Raw genomic sequence first — 20,279 nt, 5'->3', positions numbered from 1 at the left:
TTTTCACAGATAATCAAGCAGAAGAACAATTGTTAACTGCTTGGTCTAAAACTATACCTGCATAAAAGCCAAAACTACAAAAAAGTCTTTTTGACTCTAACCTGGTTCTGCATTTGTCAAATATGACCTTCCTGATATTCCTCATCTGCTGACTTAACATCATGAGTCCTTTGCCATCCTCCACTGGGCATTAAATCACTTGTATTGCTTTTCTTGAATGTACACATAGAGAAGATTTGTCCACAAGAAAAAGAAAAAATAGGATAAACAGTGTATGTACTTTAAATTTTATGCAACCTAAATCAGTTACAAAACAACTTCAAGTATAAAAAGAAACAGAAAAAAAATATTCATGATACCTTTCAATTTAATCAGCTTTAAAATATCTTCTCAGATCAAACTGTCACCCACTTTTCTGAAAGCTTTCTTCTGAAGCAGGAGAAGATAGATCTGGGTGAGTATTATTATTTAGCAATTAGTAGGTGCAGAAAAAAAAATGCACCACTTGCTTGAAAGAGCAGACATATTTCATGTGATAACCATTTCACTTTCCCTTTTTTTAATAAGGGTTGGCTTTTCCAAGAAGCCCACTGCTATCCCACTGAAGAAAAAAAAAAAAACAATCAAAATAGTCTTTCTGGTTACATTAATGATGTGGGGAAAAAAGGGTAATATTTAGAAACAGTTCTTTATGCCTCCACACACGCACAGGAGACGCCGGCCCTTCTGTATATGGTACATCCTAGAGATCTATATAGTTCTGTATTTTCTAAAGTGTTGGAAACCTCTTTACTCACTGCCAAATGTCAGCAACCTCCACAATTACTCTTCCTTACTCCAGTACCTTAATCCCAGGCTCTTGTCAATGGGAGATCTGCCAGCTGAGAGAAAGCAGAGTACTGCCTTACAAGGGTAAGCAAGAAGAGGAGCATGCCTTCCAGTAACTGGGCACACAACGTGACCAGACCCCATTAACAATGACAAGTCCGTGGCTTTCAGTCCAGGGGCAAAAAGGACACACACCCTTGTGCTCCTGAAAGTAAATGGCTGGGCTAAACTTTCCACACAAGGGAAAAGGGTGCCATTTTGCAATGAATATGAACCTGCACAAAAACATCAAAGCCAACTCCAATAACTCAGAGAGGACCAGCAAATGAGGAGAGATTGAGAACCAGAAATTGGAGGGCCTGGCTATAGGACACAAAGCATCCCTCACACTGCCTCAGCTGTCCAGGCATCAGACAAGCAGAGAAAGGTTCTCTTTCTCTAACAGACCAGGACAGCCCATTGTGTTTGCTGCATTTCTTCTGCAGAATAACGATCTTCACTCAGAAGTGTTTTAATTGGACAGTGAGAATTCCTGGTCCAAATTCCTTCACTTTCTCAATGGATCCAACACTTCTGATGGTTAGCAGAGTGCTACCCAAAAACGTCTGCATAGCCTTTGAGATAAGTCACTCATAAGTGGGAACAGCACAACTCAGCCAGATGTGAACCCAGAAGTGCATGGCCTCTCCTTAGCACAGTGCCCCCACCTGAGGCTGTGAAACCACAGAATGATTAGGATAACAAGAGACCTCTGAGATCATCAAGTCCAACCTTGGACTGGTCACCACATTTTCAACGAGACCATGGCATGGAGGGCCACATGCAGCTGTTTCTTGAACACCTCCCCAGATGGTGACTCCATCACCTCCCTGTGTGCAGCCCGTTCCAATGCTTAAGAACCCTTCCTGAAAATAAACTCTCCCTGGTGTCCAACCTGAACCTCCCCTGGGGAGCTCAAAACTATTTCCTCTGTCCTATTAGAAAAATCTTCTAGTCACCTGGGAGAAGGGGCCAGCCCCCACCTGGCTACACTCTCCTTTCAGGCACTTGTACAGAGAAAAATGGACTCCTCTGGCCCTCCCTTCCTTCAAGATGAACTACTCCAGCTCCCTCAGTTACTCCCTGCCAACCTGGAGACCAGCTAGAGTTCACATTAAATTACAAGAAACTGCCAGATTTAATTATCGTGTTCCCCTTCCTAGCAGTGAAAGCATAGTTTATATTGTGGGGGGAAATATTTCTATATTGTTCCTTATTTTTCATTATGACAATAACTGGCTTGACACTATTGCTATATTCAACTGTTCATAATTAAAACACAGACAGATGTAAGAAGAAGATGCACAGAGCAAAAAAACCATCTGTTACTTTTGGGAAAAAGGGGGTAAAACCTGATTAGGTACAGTCTACTTGATTGTTTATGAACCTTGTCAGAAAAGATTTTCATATATTTCAAGAGAAAAAAAGCTTTGAGCGACAGATGCACCTAAACAGATGTGTATATATATTTATATATATACACACACCCATGCTTTTTACAAGACACAGTAATTATGTAGGTGATCAGGAAAGTATTTGCAGAAAGCAAAGATAACTAGTGCCTTTGGTGGACAGGTCTGCTATACCTTATTGTGACAATTATCTAAGACTACTAAAGCCAAGCCTGTGTCCTACATAGTGTATGTGACCTAAGAATGCTATTTATATCCTTCAGATATGAAAACAATCTGTAAAGAATTCATTGTAAATGGGTTTATGAATGGATTTGTAACAGCATGTGAAATATTAAGATGTTAATTCAATAGTCCCTTAGCGTACATTAGAATTCGTAAAGAAAAAATATTATTCTCCATATTCAGTGTTATTTTCTACATATACTCTACACATAGAATTTTTTGTATTTTAATGTCTCCCAAGCAGACATTAGAATTTACAGATAAAAATTCTTCTTCCTAAAGCAAAATATTCTTGCCTACCAATCTGCTATCTGATATAACAGTCATAAGATACGGATGATCACTGGATGATCCTTAAGGTCCCTTTCAACCCAAACCATTCTATGATTCTGCGATCACAGTGTGCTAGAGTTAAAAGTGTCAAATGATTCTAGCATGTATTAACCCATAATTTGTTAGAATATTAAAAAGCCAATGTATTAAGTACAGTATTAATGCATTAAGTAATAGCAAAACCACAGGCAGTAGAGAGATAATCAAGGAGTTAGATTTGCCTTAGGCACTACTTCGCTCTCTTTCAAGGTGTTTTCACCTGAAGCAAAAGAACAAATAACTTACACAATGAAAACATTTCATTTCATACCGTGAACCAGTTTTGTATTCCTCCTCTAGACATGCTGCATAAAAACAAAGAAAATATCCCCTTTGTAAACAGATGTGTATTTCTATTGGCCTTGCTATTTACTGTGAAGTCTGCTGTGAGGCACAATGCTTATTTACACAGTAAAGCACTGGGAAGAACCTGAGTTTCACTGTCAGTCCCAGGGTTTCCTCCATCAGAAAATAATTTGGGTTTAGACCAACCCATTTCCCCAGGCACAGAACAGATGTACATATTGAAAACAGAAAATACTAATGAATAAGTTCGTATGGCAGAATTAATGACTGTTGATGAACATTAGTTCTTTAAATATTTAGAAAATAAGGAATATTTTACAAGGAAAGTCAGGGATATTTACTTGTCTTTTCCTAAATAAAAAAAAAAAAAAATAGTTGAATATTTTGACACTGAAATCCCAGGGGAGATGCAAAATATTGGTGCAGCTTGTAGGAGATAAAAGAAAAACAGGAACACCAATTATTTTTTGAGAAAAGTCCATGTCAAATACAACTAAATTGTATGAAAACCTAAAGAATGAGGCAGTATGTATAGCAGATTGGCAAGATCTCAGGCATTCCCTCATCAGAAAAAGGGAAAAGAATAAATTAGGCACAAGTAATAAGAATAACAGCAGCTCAGAAAAAGTACCATGGTCAGCCAGGTGGAGACAACATATTTGGCTGACAAGAAAGCAAACCTAAGTGCAGCACAGTGCTGCTTCTCCTTTTAATCTTTTACAAAGTCACCAGAGCATTGTGTGGGGAGGATAAAAGCTGCTGACCGGCAGAGCCATCCCAGCAGAGGCATTCCCTCTCTCCCAGCAGCGCTTCACTGCCTCTCCATCAGCTGGGGACCCACTGGGCCAGCAGCGCCTGTGCCAGGGCTGTGGGGGGCCTGTGCAAGGACGGAAAGGCGTCCCACACTTTACTTTTATATCAGAATCGCTGTCATTTAAGTAAGAAAGCTGTCCTGTCATTTATTGTACACTTCTGCATTTTGCCCGTACATAAAAAAAATATATAATTTATCAGGGGGATCCAGATTCAGCAGCACAGACCAAGAGATTATCTTGAGAATTGCCTCAAGTGGCAAACTGCTGTTTTAAAGCCCAGTCTTTGTGCTTTCCTGCTGCTTTCTCCCCAGTCTGACCACACACACCAGATTACATGGCTATCAACTGAGGGAAAAGCCAGCAAACTTCTTTATCCGTGGGAATGATGAAGTACCAAACAGACCACACAAAATTTATAGCCTCTTTCTTGTACATCACCTTGTGCAAGTGAGGTTGTCCTCCCTATTTTTTAAATCTATGAAGCAGCTGCAAGTTAATTTATTTACTTCTGGCATTCTTTTAATATCACTGATCAAGCAGCCTTCCAGATCTTGGCAACAGTTAAAAAAGCCCAACAAAAAATACCACGGAGCCAGAGCTCTGTCCAAGCACATAATGTCTCTAACCAGTCATGAGGCTCTTGACAAGGAGTAAAATGAAAGGACAAAGTTCATGCCATCATGATCCATGTCCAGGATCCACAAATGGAAGCTGCTGTACCTCATACCAGTAACAGCTCTTTTATGCAAAGATTTATGCAAAAGTAACAAAGAATAAAACACTACACTTTCCTGAAGTTCAAAGCCATAAGATATTTATTCTACTACTAAATCCAAAAATTCACATAATACAGTCACTTAAACCTATGGATTCACCACATAAGCATTTCAGCATATCTGACATTTCATTTCTGTTCCAAAAACCTTCATTTCATTCCTGTTCTAACCTTCATCAGAAGTCAAGAGCTGACTACCAAACACCTGCAGTTGTTTGCAGCCATCTGTATCTGCTTCCCGCTTCACAGGGGATCTCTGGCAGTGTTTAACAGAAATATCAAAGGTAAACATCACTGGAATGTTTTTGAGGGCAATCTTTGAACAGTAAAAGAAGAAAAGAATTCACTTTCTGTGGTTACCAGATACAGAAGATTACAAAGTGCCAACACATGGCATAATCAGTCTGTATTTTCCTGATTTAAATCACCCAATGAAAAGCCTGGAAACAGCTATTGAGGGTTTAATTGCTCTCCTTTTTTACTGAAACAGAAGATTGGTTCCCATCCCCTATACCAAGAGGTTAAAAAAAAAAAAAAACTTGAAGAAATTAATGCCTTCAGCTTCTTACCTCTCTAAGTCTGACATCAGTTATCTTCTTATCCATATCATGGTAACCACTGCATGATTCTAATCCATGTAGCTCATTACTTATCATGCAGCACCACTAAGCATTTTTGGTTTATTTTGAATATTATAAATTATTGCAAGTTTAGAGCTTACTTACTGACATTCTATAGCTTGCTTATTGAAATTTGATAACTCATTATAACAATGAGTTCTTTCTGCAACTTTGTAAGATAGTTTAGAAGAAAGGACCAAGCTGCCTTTTTTCTGCTGACCGAGACCAAGAATGCAAGGTCCTACGAATATAACTAATGGGGCTTTAAAAAAATCATGTTTGCACTCAGGAAAGGGCATAAAACAGGTATCCAAATGTTCTTTTTGTTTGCAGACTGATAGGTTAGCAAAAACTTCCGAGCTCAAAGTCACAGGAGAGAGCTGAAACTTGTAAGTGACAGGAGAACAGTGAGTAAGTGCAATTAATTGGGAGAAGAGCAAAGCTGGCACTGCGGTCCCTGCAGGCACAAGGAGCAGAGCAGAATTCAGCATGAGCTCCAGCCACGGAGCCCAGAGCCCAGAGCAAACACACACGAAGCAGCACACGTGAAGGTCACCAGATAACAGCCTGAACGATTAAACACAGCTAGAGCCCTTCCCTGCGCCAGTCCCCAGGCAGCCTTGTCTTGCCACCATTGGTAGGTTTACTTGTGAGGGTACAGCTGTCTGTTCCTTTAAATATTGACAGCAGCCACCCTCCCCACCGGAACAAATCTCTCTGATGTGAAACCACTGATGCTCTCCAAGACACAGCAATAAACATGGACATAGAGGAGTAACTCATGCTCTCCAGGGGCTGAGCTGACTCCACCATGTCCCACAGACCTCACTCTGAAGTGTGTCACACAAACACACACTCCTTTTGCCTCTTTCCTCAAGCAAATCTGGCCCCACTCCAGGGAGCATGTATAAAACCTTGCATACCCTGCTTCTGCTCCCACGCTGGCATGTATTTCTCCCTGCTGAAATCCCTTCTCCCAGCACTGGCACTTTGGGATGGCAGTGCCGTGGGCTTGCTCTTTGAGCAGCTGCTGTAAGGCTGATATTTACACAAGGACTGCAGAAATGAGATTAGGCAGGCTACTGCTGGTCTATAAAATTATGATGCATTAAGTGGTTTCCCTAAATTGTTATTTGGGGTAAAAATTAATTCTATTATGTATTACATTATATTCAACAACATACTTGTGAATTTATATGCACACACCTTTACTGTGTTATATTTTAATAAACACATTATTCTATATTCAGTATCTCCTAATAATTACAACTGCAAATGTAGGACCAAGTATTACAAAACTGCTATTAGTGCCAGAATTCTTTCTGCACTTGTATCTTTTTGGGAGATAAAAAGAAAGAAAAAAAAAAAAGCAGGATTCTGGGGAGTGGGAGTTATTTGCTCATTTGGAAGAGAGAATTGAAGGGAATTAAGATGATTCACAAAATGAGAAAAAACAAAGCCAAGTCAAAGCATTTCCTAAGGTGCTTCTCCTATTATCCCCATTTTCCTTCTGTTTCATTGTGAATCAAGCAACTTCATTGTCTGAAAATGCTGAATTTACAGTATTCTAAAGCTTCAAATTATGAACTCAATATTTTATCCTCAACCATACAGCACTGCAAAGATGAAATGAATATTAAAAAAAAAGATTTTTCAATAGTTTTTGGATTGATTTTCTTCTCTCCTTACTAGAAATCAAGGTTGAGATTTGGGGGCTGCTTTAAGAAATATTTTTTTTTAACAGTGCAGTCCAATTTCCCTCATATTGACTTAGAGTTACCTAAAATTTTTTTAAACTCCTATTTTAACATTTTGTTGTAAGGAAAATCCTAAATGTCTCAGTTTAGGTGTTTACAACTTCCACAGCTTTTCAAAAAAAGGTAAGAATATTCATTATTTGGCTAACTCATTCTGAGGTTTGAAGCCTTTTGACAGGACAAAAAGACACAGCCTCAAGCCATGCCAGGTTGGACATCCGGAAGAATTTTTTCTCTCAAACAGTCATCAAGGATTGGAATGGGCTGCCCAGGGAGGCAGTGGAGTCACTGTCCCTGGAAGTGTTCAAGAAACAGCTGGATGTGACACTTAGTGGCACGATCTAGGTGACAAGCCAGTAAACTGGCCACGGTGTTCAGTCAAAGACTGGACTCAAGGACCTTTCCAACTGTAATAATTCCATTACTCTATGGCCCAAATAAAGCAAATACATTAGAGGAAGAGTAAAATGAATTGTAGGCAGTGGCTATAAAGAACATAAGACATCTTCTTGGCATGCTCTGCCCAAAAAAACCAAAACCCTCCACAAATGTACCCAGTGGTATAAATACACAATATTGCACCCAAAATATTACTTAAATTATTATTATTATTATTGATATAAGAATTAACAGGTTAGAGAACTGAAAAACTGAAGCTGACTTAATGGGCAGTTAGACAACATTTTTTCTTCATGTTCAGAAACAAAGGCTTGATTTATGCCACAGCAGCCATGCTCTGCTCTGCAGACCAAATGATTCATTTCCTCACAAACCTTTCTGCTGCAGTCAGTATTGTATCATCAGAATGCCATATGCAGGCTCTAGCCATGCAGATCCAGTCACAGTTCTACACTGTAAAAGTACTTAGAATTTATGGAACATATCTCTATCTCTATAAAAACCAAATATTAAATTATGCTACTTATTATAACTCTCCAACTAAAGCAGGATCAAGCTTAAGAATAACACCTTCTAACAGCTACATAACATGAAAAGGCAGTAGTGCTACTAATGTGGGGAGCTTGCATTAGTGGTTTACATGTGGTAAAAGTAATGAATGAAAACTTGTAAGAGCTGCACAATAATCACAATCATAACCAACAGCAGAGTCCATAGCTCCATCTGTAAAGAACTGACTGCATGTACATAACAGAGAGTCCTTGCTTGGGCTTTTGTGGATTTACTGCTGGACACCTGGACTCTGCCATGCATTACAGGTACTGCTTTTGTTGCCATGGGCAATAAAGTTTTGCATAAACAAATGCACGTGACAAATTTGATACCCAGTTTAGTTGTGTGCCTGGGCAAAACCGGGTCTGGTCCCTGGGTGAAATGGGGTTAGACACCTGTGGTCAGTTGTGCCCATGCCATAAATGAGTAGCAGCACAAAAGAAAGCAAATCTCAGAGAGTCAAAGGTTCCCAAAGTTCAGAAGTCACCAGTGGAACAGCCTGGTCATGGGACCAAAAGACCTCCAAGGAAAGGGTTAACACTGCAGAGCAGACTGGAGACAAGGAGGATATTTTTAACCCACCTGAAGGCAATATGTGAAGTAAGATATTATAATATTTACTAAGAAGTAAATATGTGAGATTATAACAAAAACATGGTCAGTAATATTTAGTGTCCAACTTAAAAGATCTACACTTGCTTTTTTGAGACTACTTAATGCTATGTAGTTATTAACACATTTAAAATATAACTGTTAACTGCAGTCAGTTGTGATGTTCAGCAATTCTATTAATTGGATTTGATTAAAATTATTAAAATTAGCAACAACTTCTAACTGAGGCACATAAAAAGCAGAGGATACAGAATTTAGGACCATGTGAACTCAGGTTAGCTCAAGGGATGCAGAGGTACACAGAAAACACATGGAGAGGGAAAGTCACTGCAGCAACAACTGGAGTTTCTTTAAGGTATATAGCCTTATATGCACATTCATGTATTCCATGGACATATAAGAGACTAAAAGAATGGCTTGGGTAGAAAAGGACCCTAAAGATCACCCAGTTCCAACCCCTCTGCCAGGGGCAGGGACACCTTCCACTAGACCAGGTTGCTCAGAGTCCCATCCAAACTGACCTTTAACACTTCCAGGGATGGGGCATCCACAATTTCTCTGGGGAGCCTGTTCCAGTGCCTCACCACCCTCACAGTAAAGATTTTTTTCTAATATCTAATTTAAACCTACTCTCAGTCAGAAGCCATTCCCTTTTTCCTATCACTACATGCTCTTTAAGAAGTCCCTCTCCATCTTTCTTACAGCATCAGCCTTCCTTCAGATGCTGTAAAGCCAAAATTAGGTCCCCCCAAAGACAGGGGACATAATTTTGGTCTCCTGGTCCTGATGTTCTTCAGGATGAACAATCTCAATAGTCTCAGTCTTTCCTTGTATGAGAAGTGTTCTCTCCCTCTAGTCATCTTGGTGGCCCTCCTCTAACTGGTCCATGTCCTTCCTGTGTTGGGGACCACAACTGCTTTGGATGCAGCCAGGACACATTTGGCTTTCTGGGCTCTGAGTGCCCATGGCTGGGTCATGCCCAGCCTCTCCTCCACCAAGACACCCCCAGGTCTCTCTCAGCAGGGCTGCTCTGAGTCTGTTCTTCCCCAGCCTGTGTTGATACCCAGGGATTGTGCTGGCCCAGGTGCAGCACCCTGCACTCGGGTGTGTTAAATTGTGTGAGATTCCCATGGGCCTCCTTGGAATGTCCTGGTCCCTTTGGACAGCATCCTGTCCTCCAGGTGTGTCAATAGCACCACTAAGCTTGGTGTCATATGCAAATTTGCTGAGACTACATTCAATCCTATTGTCTACATCATTAACAAAGATAATAAATAGCACTGGCTTCCATATGGACCACTGAGAGTCACCACCGGCCACTGATGCCCATCAGGACTCTGGATTAAATGGTCCAACACATTCCTTATTCATCTAGCACTCCCCCCCCACCAAAACATCCATCTCTTCCCAGTCTAGATATTGTGAGGGATCACATCAAAGGCTTTACAGACAAACTCTTGAGGAAAAAAAAAAAACCAACAAAAAAACCTTTGACTGCAGAAGTGAAGGTTGTAGGAAACCAGAGAAATGACTAAATGTCTCAAACCAACTGGGAAGTGCTGGGGGAACTGAGTGGGTTCTGTGTTTGTGGAACAGTGCCCTGCTCCACATCCCAACCCTACTGAACCTTAGTCAGCCTCTGGTCTGGTCCAAAACAGCAGCCTGACCTCATGGCCTGTGGTGAGCCCCAAAACGATGCCAGCCACATCTAGGAAACACTAAAGCACAGCCTGGGGGAGGGCCCAGCAGACCAGAGCAGAAAAAAGGACAGTAACACATGTGCTGAGCTGGCATGGTCCACTGGATCCTAAGGTGGTGATTATATACCTTGTTTTCTTTGTTTCTTCTCAAAATATATTGGAAACCAGACTAAAAAATACCACTCAATGCCTTAGTGCCTTGTGTCTGGATAAGTTACAGTTCACCAAGTTAAAGTTTACTGAGTTTGTTAAGTGCCTGACTTTTTCTGGATGTTTTTTTTAAATTTGCCAAGTACATTATTCTACCCAAAAGTTCTAAATTTTGCAAGTAAAAATTTGCTGTCAAATTCCCTGAGAATTTTGTTCTTTCTCCCATGTATCACCCAGAGTGAATCAAATTACCTTCTGCTAAACCTGCTGAGTGGGCCAGGGCATTACAAAGGTGATTTCTCAAACCAGACAAGCTGCAATTTGTAAATAAGCACAGTGCAGATAAAATGAGGCAAAATGCAGTCTAGCAACCTATGCCACTGTCATAGTTCTGCATCACAAACAACAGCATTCAACATCTTGTCAGAGCCACAAAGGGGTCTTCAGCTTTCTTTCACCCTGACAATATAGAATAGTCCCACAAAAACACCTGGGCTGAGAAAGAATTATTTCAGTGACCCTTCTGGCTTACAGCCCATCTGCCTCTCACTGGTGCAGCCTCTGCCAGGAAAGGCTCCTGAAGAGTGGCAGGAATGGGGAACTTCAAGGCATTGGGAACCTATCCTTGGACTGCTGGAAAGGGTTCCAGCACGCAATTGCACGAGGGGATGTACCTAGGGCCAAATGGAACCCTCACATGTGAATTAACAGTTGTGTGCTCCCAAGCTCACCTACGCTGTTTTTTTCCGGCCTCCCATCCAAGGAAACACAATAACCCGAAGCACACAGTTTGTCAGATATCAGGTGTTGGTGTCAGGCTACCAGATCCCAGCAGCTCGTGACAGTGTTCAGCAGGCTGTGTGGGTGGCTGAAAGATTAATCTACTTGCCAGAAAAAACACAGCAGGGCTCTTCAGTACAGCCCACCCTTGCGCTGTCAGCAGGGGATGCTGGAACAGGGTGCTTGGGAAGAACATCAAACCCACTTGTATAAGCTGAGGGTGTCTGTCCTTCCTCCAAACATGAGCAGTGGATGAGGCAATGACTGCCAAAGCTTCAGGGCTGAGAGCAGTATGGCACTGCTCATCGTCATAGCCCCCAGATGGGCCGGCGTAGGCTACTGCAAAATATCTACCAAGCCTGGAACAGGATCCGGAAAGGACAAAAAAATCAGCTTACTTCTTTCTTCCTCTTAGCAATTTACAACTCTGGCAGCTCTGTGAAGTTCTGGGACTTCCTTTCTTTCACTTGTCAATCTCAAAAAATACACAACAAACAAAAAACCCCAAGACAACCAAAATAAATTGAAAAATGTTTCTTTTACATCTTTTGTTTTGCTCACCCACCTAAGACCACTATGGTACAGAATAGTCTCTACATTCCCAGCGCTGATCTCTGGAGTAACATGTGGTCATCCTCCATTTGAAAAGACCAAGGAATCATTTATGATGGATCTCCTAAAGCACAAATGCTAAGATTTAGAAGACAATGTAACCTTAGGAAGAAAGACTCTGCAATTTTCTTACAGCTTTTAATTTCTTCTGTCCCATAGTCTCCAACATAACATTCCCAGTCATTAAATTAATCTCCTTTGGCTCTTTGTTGTCTTCTCACTATGTCACTCCCAGGTTGCAATTATTAAGGCTTCTGGTATGCTGGAGTCCCTGCCAGTAACCCAACTTCCTACCTACCAGTTCACTCTGTATCCTGCTCTTTCTCAAGTCCCAGTCACCTGTCCCCAGCCCTTATCTCCCCTTCACATCCATCACATCCCATGTTCATGTACTGTCCTGCTAGCTGGGTTCCTTGTGACATCTGTACCTGTGCCCCCCTAACCTGCTCTTCCCTGTGCCAGCTGGATCTCAGGCTCCTCCAGCATCCCGTGGTGCTTTCCTCCCTCACACTTCCCGCCCAAGCACCAGCAGAGGAATCACTGTGAGAGGAGAAAGGAGCGGATGTCAGAGCTGATCCGAATGAAGAGATCACAGCAAAGCTCTGAGCTGCCCTGCTCAGAACCCTGTTCTCTCTGGAGACATCACACACACACAAATGTGCCACACGCAGCACTGATGAGGGAACAAGGTACAACCTGATCAACACCAGGGTGCACGGAGGCTGAAGACGAAGGAGACCACAAGAGACCTCAAAGAGTAATGCATTCCACCACACTGCTCCAGAAAGAACTCAACTATACTTATGTCATTCCTGATTAATACTCAGACAGTGTTTAATGATGCTAAAATCATGAAAATCCAAACTCAGTAATCCATTCTATTGCTTCAACCTCATTATTGCTGAGCCCACCACATATCATCTGGTTGGGCACAGGCATGGACAACATGGCTTCACAACACCTTTGTGACAATAGAAAGTTATGATGTCTTGTTAACCATGACAGTCATCATTCTTTGAGCTGAAACAACTCCAGACATTTCAGCATTCATTCATAAGTCATATATTCTAAATATTTTAATTATTTTCATTCGTCTCCTCTAGATACTCTCCAATTCGTACACTTTTTTATTGAAGTGTGTAGACTGCCTGGACATGGTGCTACAGTTGAGAAGGACCTCTCCTGTCTTCCATGCTGTTGTCCTATTTTATGTATCACCATACAATGTTTGCTTTTATTGCAGCAGCGATTTGAATAATCTACCATAAACCAAAGCTCTTCCAAAGAATCACTGCCCAATCCCTTCCTTATACAGTTCATAACTACAACATCTTTGTCCTGTTGAAAACCTTAATTTTAATTCTGTCTCCAGCATAGTCACAGTGCCACTTCAATTGCTACTGCAGATATAGGCAAGTACCCCTGAGGTCTCTGTTAAAAATACTCTGTGGCACTGGGTGTTGAATAAACATGTAATCTCTCATTTTATTTGCTAAAATTTTCACAGGTATGTGAAAACTAGAGGGTTGAAAGTGTATGCAAGCTACAATAGTTTGTAGACTTAGTATTATAACTTTATTTGTAGACTAGCATTTTGTAGACTTAGGACAGGAAATTTGGGCAGACTTTCATGAAGACAGTAAAAATGAAAATCAGACAAAAGGATACTGCCTTAGCAGGATCTGGAGCCTAGCTAAAAAAACAGAGCAGCACCATGTTTCTGAGCTGTATTAGGATTTTTTAGCAAGGCAAAACAACTAATCTAATTCTCAATTAATTAATAATTGCAATAAAAATTAACATCACAAATATGTGTGATGAGCTACAGAGCACATGGCTAAAATTTGGCAAAGTTGTTAGCAACAGAAAAGAGCTTCTACAACATGGAAGGCACTTTGGTTTTGTTGGCAGATGAATCCACTCAACCCAACTATCTCACATATGTGCCAACAGATACTCAAAGATAATACAGATTCACAGGGCTTCCTATCACTATTTTTCTCATCTGGCCCAAACTGTTCCACAGATCACTGTAATTGTATCTTCTTTTTTTTTTTCCTGTGCTGAAGTTTCAAATGCAGCTTTCTTAAAAGCCACAGAGAAAGACAGCATGTTACTTTGAAGAAAATCAACTTTCTTTGAAGAGCAACATGAAAGTCAGAATTTGGTATGGTTCATTTCACTTCAATTCTTTTCATCACACTCCCTCCACATTTCAACTCAACAGTAAACATAATCCTTAACGTGCAGCATCCTCCTACAGAAGCCTTACCACAAATCACTAGACTGAGCTGCTTCATGAAGCTGCCCCAGTCTGACAGCTGACTTTCAAAACTTGCTGAGTAATGAAAGAGATGGTCAAGCATGCCAGCAAAATGCACAGCAGTTTGCACTCCCAAACACTGAAGTGCAAGGAAAGTTTTTACTTATTTCCATCATTTTCCTTCGGTTATTTCTCAAGGCAACAATGGAGAAGAAACTGAAGCTTTCACACGTGCTAGCATCAAAACAATAAGCCATTTCAAAGCAATGTTGGGATGTGAGTTAAACGCACTAAAATCATCTGCATATGACAGTATTTTCTTAAATGGCCTTGTTAGAGGCATGAAACTTTTACTCCCATAATTTGGTACACAGCCTACATATATAAAGAGGAAACTGAACTATATTTAAAAATATATTGATGTACTTTACACATTTGTACTGGCATCTGAATCAGCTCCACTCAAAGTGTGGCAAAACAGCACTGTAAGCCACTTACCCAGGATAATATGCAGCAAGATCTCTACATTTTTCTTCCCACCAAACTTAATTACCGAATCATTGTGATTTGGCTCATGTGATGCAACGGTCTTGAACAGCATTAATTTAAAAATATTTGTTACAAGTCAATTTTATTTCTTTGTAAGGCTTCACCAATATACATGAAAATGCTGATTGTGAAGCAAGAGTAAATGCTGTGTTCTTCTGACAAAAGATATTTTAGCTCATAAAGAGAGAAGTTGTGTAATGTAGAGAGTCAAAAGGAGTAAAAGTTCCTTTGGGGAATGATGGGGAAAAAAGTAAGGTCTACAAAACAACTGATTGTTCCTTAAAGGCAGAACTCGTGGAGTCTCCATGGAAACAAACACAATTTTTATTCATTACTAACTAATTTAAATAACAGATAAAAAAAATTTGGCCCCTCCAGTAGAAGCAGTAATGTAATTAAAGTTAACCCTGTAACTTTAGTTTGCCTTCTATCATACCACTCAACACCAATTAATTCTATTTTACAGTGCACTTTATACAACTTTATTATATCTTGTTCAAATACATTGGCTTGATGTCAAAATGCAGGTGTTTAGAGCATCTCAACATTTATATCATGCTGATGGCAGCTATTATGCAACTACATCACCCTGAGTCTGTCGATTCCAAAATAATTTACTGTACTTTTCCAACATGCCAATAGTAGGTTTATCCATTTTTGCCATGATTCTCTTATTTGGTCCTTTATGGAATAAGGGCTGCATTGATTTTCTGGGAGGGGAAAAAAATCCCTCTCAACAATCAGATTCAGCAATTTTCAAATATGAATAATTCAGAATATGAAAAAAGTCTTGTCTCTTGGCTTGTGAGGACTAAAAGTCAAAACAGTCATTCAAGCTAACACTGTCTCTAAAAATCCTGTTTGTGTTAGATTTCATTCTAAAACAACCAAATATATTCATATTCATAAATTCATCATCACCTTTCACTCAGCACTTATTATACCGTGTGTTTCTTATTTAAAAAGAGCTTACCTGACACATCTATAATAGGAATACTGAAATAACTCTAAACTACATTAGTAACAGACTAATCTATTTTCAGTGACTGAGATACCTGGCAAAACACTATTCATAGTGACTAAGAGCCCAAGCAGAAGAAACTGCAAAAGTTATTTTTATTGCTGTAATCAGAAGTGTGAAACCAAAACGGCTGCTTTTTAGTATCTGTATTTAAAGTGAAATATTATTGCCAAACAGTATTTTTAGTAGTTAATAAATTTTGTTAAGGTTTCAAGGAACTGTATGTTGAAAAAAACCCAAATGCCTTTCCATTTCACAAATGTAAATTTGTGAAATTTCTGAAATTACTTTCATAACCTCACAAAACAACAGACCAAAATAAGACCTATAAAGGAACAAACTTTGAGGGGGGTGTGGGAAAGAAAGAAAAAAGTCGATATCATAGCACAGGACCCAGCAAGCCATTCATGCTTCAGACCAACTGTGTTTCCAACCAGTGCAATTTAAAAAATTCTGTTATACAGTATATAAATAAAAAATAATATTTTCTTGTAAGTGTGAAGCAATTCTCTCTAAAATGTAGGATTGCCCAAGTGGGTGTTTGACAATGGCCCTCAATTTTAGAACAGGGTGCACTAAGACAAATTTTCCCGTTGGAGAAAAGTAGACCCAATACCAACCAGAAGCAACCTCTTTGCTATATACCATATTAACTAACAAATATTTCCACAGTAGTTCTTGCAATTATTCAACTGGAGAACAAACAAATGTACAAATCACTTTTATATAAAATTTCAATACACTTCACAATGTTCAATTCAAGATAATTGCTGCAAGGAAATATTCAACCCCAAACACAATGTCTAACCTGATAAACTGATAGCAGCCAAGGAAGGGTTGAATTTGTCTATGTGATGAATTCCTAACCTGGATTCAAACCACCCAAAGAAAGTAACACACAAAACTGCTGGCTACTGCAGCATCAATGGCTTTGTTAAAGAAACTCATGATAACATTTACGCCTATTGATTAATGTTTTGGTACAGTTACAAGACTTAATCGTCTATGCAAGGTGCAATTAGATTTATTTCAGTGACGGGAATTTACTGAGCATGCATTACTAAATACCAAATAAAAGTCAGATCTGGCTCTAATTTATCATCTTTAATCTGTTAAAACATGTTACTGCTATCAGCTATCTTAAATAACCCAGAGTCTAAGAAAAGAGCTCTTTTAATACAACAACATTTAAGGTATGTACAGAAAATGTGTTTGGGAAGATAACAAATTATACTATCTACATATCTATTATCGACATAATATCTATTATTAGGCCTGTGGTTGCAAATTACTCTTCCCTTTCTCCATGGTCCCATCCCCCCAACAGCAGATCATTTTCAGTGCCATTATTGTCAGGCATATTAAATTTTCAGGATGCACAGTTGTGGTTTCCAGGTCTCTATTTACTCCTTGAACTGTGTTTTAACTGGGCATTTTTACACTTAAAATTACAGAGCAGAGATGTAAAAACGGATTTACATCCTACAGCTACGGAGAGCCAGATTTGCAACTGACTAGTGGCAGCACCAGCAAAATTAATTAAAAACCCCCAAACCGTCATTCATTAAAAATCCCCCCGTGACATAGAAAAGATGCGCGTTACACACATTTCTGCCGCTGTCACAGACGTTTTCTGACTGAGGAGATGGATTTCCCGTGTGAATGCCATTACCTCTGCCTTACCTGCTCCAGCTGTTGGGAAGGGCAAAGGCAGAGGGACGCGGCCCCGGAGCGGAGCGGAGCCCGCTGGCTCCGGCAGCACTTGTGTGACAAATGGCTCACGGGAGCGCGAACAAAGCGATGCTGCTCGAGAGAAGCATCGCAGGGAACAAAGTCATCTCTTTGGCAGCTCCTGCTTTTTTTCAGTGAAGCTGAAACAATACAGGACTCCCCGGGAAACCGCTAACAAAGGGGAAGCAGAAGGACTCAGAGAGAACCAGCCCAGCCATTGAATTCCGCGGCAGCAGTGAAGTGACACCTTCTGAAAATCACCCGCACGCCTCCTTACACCTTGCACCGAACAAAGGCAGCCCAGCAGCGGCAGGGAGCTACTTACGGGGGGGTTCTGGCCGTCCTCCCGGCGCAGCCTCTGCCCCTGCGATGCTGGCCGCTGGCGTCGCCGAGCCAAAGGGCACATGCAGCACGGGGCGGGCAGCACAAAGCGGCGGGGACAGCCCCGCACGGCGGACGCTCCCGGGGCGGCGAGGTCGGGATGCGGAGCCCCGCGGGAGGCTGCGGAGCTGGGGCTGCGGCGAAGCTCCCTCCGCTCCCGGCACCGCGGCGGGGGAAGGGGTGGGGCGCGGGCTCCTACCTGTGCTGCCGCTCCGCGCTGCCGGGAGGACGCGCCGGCGGCGGCTGCGGGCGCGGTGCCGCCCAGCCCGTCGGATGCCGCCCCCGCCGCGGCCGCCCCATGGCAGCAACGCCGCCGCCGCTCACGGGCGCCCCGCAGCGCCGCGCCCCGGCCGCGCCCGCATCCCGGGCCCCGCATCCCGCAGCGAGCCCCTGCTGCTGGCCCCGAAAGGGTAAAGCCGGGTCTGTCCGCATTCACCGGGACCCAGCACCGCCGCACTGCCCGAGGAGGAGAGGTCCGCAGCTCCAGGTGCGCCGCACTCTGAACCCCCGCTGGTTCTCCCAGCAAGACCAAAGTCTGAACCCAGAGCCTAGCCCGTGCTGTAGCTAGGCAAATACTTATCCCCTTAATTTACTGAAAAATGGAAAAAACTGCAAGAAACAAAACCAGAACCAACTGTCTCCCAGCACAGAAATCAGCCTCCCTTCTTTCTTATAGCCCTATATCCAGTATTTGTATCGGCTGTTCTGGGGCCCCACTCTTCCAGTTCAGCACTCTGTGCTTTACCAGTGCTGCACACCTGTTTCCCGAGCTTCTCAGGGAGAACATGGTAAAAGCACATGCTGCTCTTAGTCCCATCCAGGCTCTTCCACTTTTGGAACCAACATTGGTCACACAATTCATGATCCTCCATCACTGACACAGATGTGCTTTGTTAGCCAGCTCTCCAGATGCAGGTGGTTCCTGGAGAAAAAAGCCTTGCAGCTTTAGATTTTGTCTGCTCCTTAATTTTTTTGGTCCAGTCAGAAGTCGTCCTACTGACATTCTTAAAAGAAAAGGTAAGGTCCATGCTGGGTTGGACCAAAGAGCTATCACCTTCCCCTTTTCTTTTGTCTCTGACTGTGCCCAGTACTAGGGGTTTTAAAGGAAGAATATAAGTTTAGGTGGGCATTAACTGATATTCTCCCATTCCTTAGTGAGCTATTGCTCAGTGAATTCCTGCGTCCACGTGATATTTGTGAGAAAAACTAGTCTATGACTCCAAATAAATACTAATTGCTAGAAATCACTTCTTCACCTGCAGTCTTCTAGAGAAGACTAATCATACAAGCCCTGGGACGCACAGTCTGTTCAGTACCATCACAACTAAAGACACCGTTTACAGGGCACTGATAATTCAGAAGTTCAAGCTCATGCACCAGGTCTATTTAGACGGCTGTTAGGTACATTGACTGCTACTTTTAACATTAGGTGTTACATATGTATTTATATCCAAAATATATAGACACAAAGCACCTTGATTACCAGAGCTGAATTTTGTAGCAATCCCCTAAAAGATTCATGGTTTTTGCTGTGTTTGGCTTTACTGCTCTCTGCAGCATTTGCACGCTTTTAAGAGGTAGAATTGGGTGGTAGAGAGAGAAAACTTCAAAAGTATCCACCAGCAAAGAGGTGAATCCAGCTTTTGCCAGCTCCTTCAGGTCGATCAAATTGCTCAATTACATCAGACCTTTGTTGGCAAAGGTGAAACTTTTCACTTTCCTGGAGCAGGAAATAAGTTTTTGGTTTTGGTTTTTTTCCTTAAGAACCAACAATTTCTGGAAGGTGATGCAATCACAGATCTCATTCATCAAATGATGAATGGGGTTCAGGCATGCATAGCTTTATTAGTAAGTGTTGTTCTTTAGGTTTAGTATATCTTATTATAGAAATATTAAAAATCTAGAATTTCTGTGGAGAAACCCAAACCTTTCCAGGATGTGCCATGATCACTGGAACAGACCCAGGTCCACTAGGTGGCACAAGGAGTCCATGTAAAAGCCAGCAGCAAGCCGGGAGTGCCTTTCCTTCCATTTGGCATCTTTATGGATTTATGCAAAGCAAATGGGTACAGATAAAGACTGCAGACACAGCTACAGGCCAGCAACCCACACAAGTCTTTTCATAAAGACACGTTCAGATGTCAATGGGTTCCTCTGGACTAGATGCTCAGTGAAAATCTCCCTGAAGAGCAGTATCTGCTCCTGCAGACCTTGACTGACTCACAGCTGAGTAACCATGCCGAAACTCATTTCTGTGTTTGTATTCATGAAAATACAGCCATCCCTGCTCAGGAGCATTTAAACTGAGAAAAAGCTAACATAATTTCATTTCCCCCTCTCTCCTCCATTTTCCATCATGCCATTCTACTTAGTTTAATTC

The 20,279-nt window shown here is 41.5% G+C and overlaps 1 protein-coding gene across 5 annotated transcripts in view; it reads right to left on the bottom strand.

Annotated features, from left to right (window-relative positions):
- CRACD (capping protein inhibiting regulator of actin dynamics) overlaps positions 1-18,186 on the bottom strand; it is a 129,885-nt gene extending 111,699 nt beyond the window's left edge. For 2 of the 5 annotated variants that reach the window (XM_064710425.1, XM_064710426.1), the window contains exon 1: positions 17,844-18,165. The gene's annotated coding sequence lies outside the window, so the exon portion shown is untranslated. Of the gene's footprint in view, positions 1-17,394; positions 17,411-17,470; positions 17,703-17,843 lie in introns of those variants that run through there. The other 3 variants (XM_064710427.1, XM_064710429.1, XM_064710430.1) reach the window with 3 other exon arrangements.
- Positions 18,187-20,279: the final 2,093 nt, after the last annotated feature.

Source organism: Zonotrichia leucophrys, chromosome 4 (assembly GCF_028769735.1).
Source record: "Zonotrichia leucophrys gambelii isolate GWCS_2022_RI chromosome 4, RI_Zleu_2.0, whole genome shotgun sequence".
Taxonomy (NCBI): Eukaryota; Metazoa; Chordata; class Aves; order Passeriformes; family Passerellidae; genus Zonotrichia; species Zonotrichia leucophrys.
The sequence above is the reverse complement of the archived record's forward strand: the minus strand, read 5'-3'. Positions and strand labels throughout refer to the sequence as shown.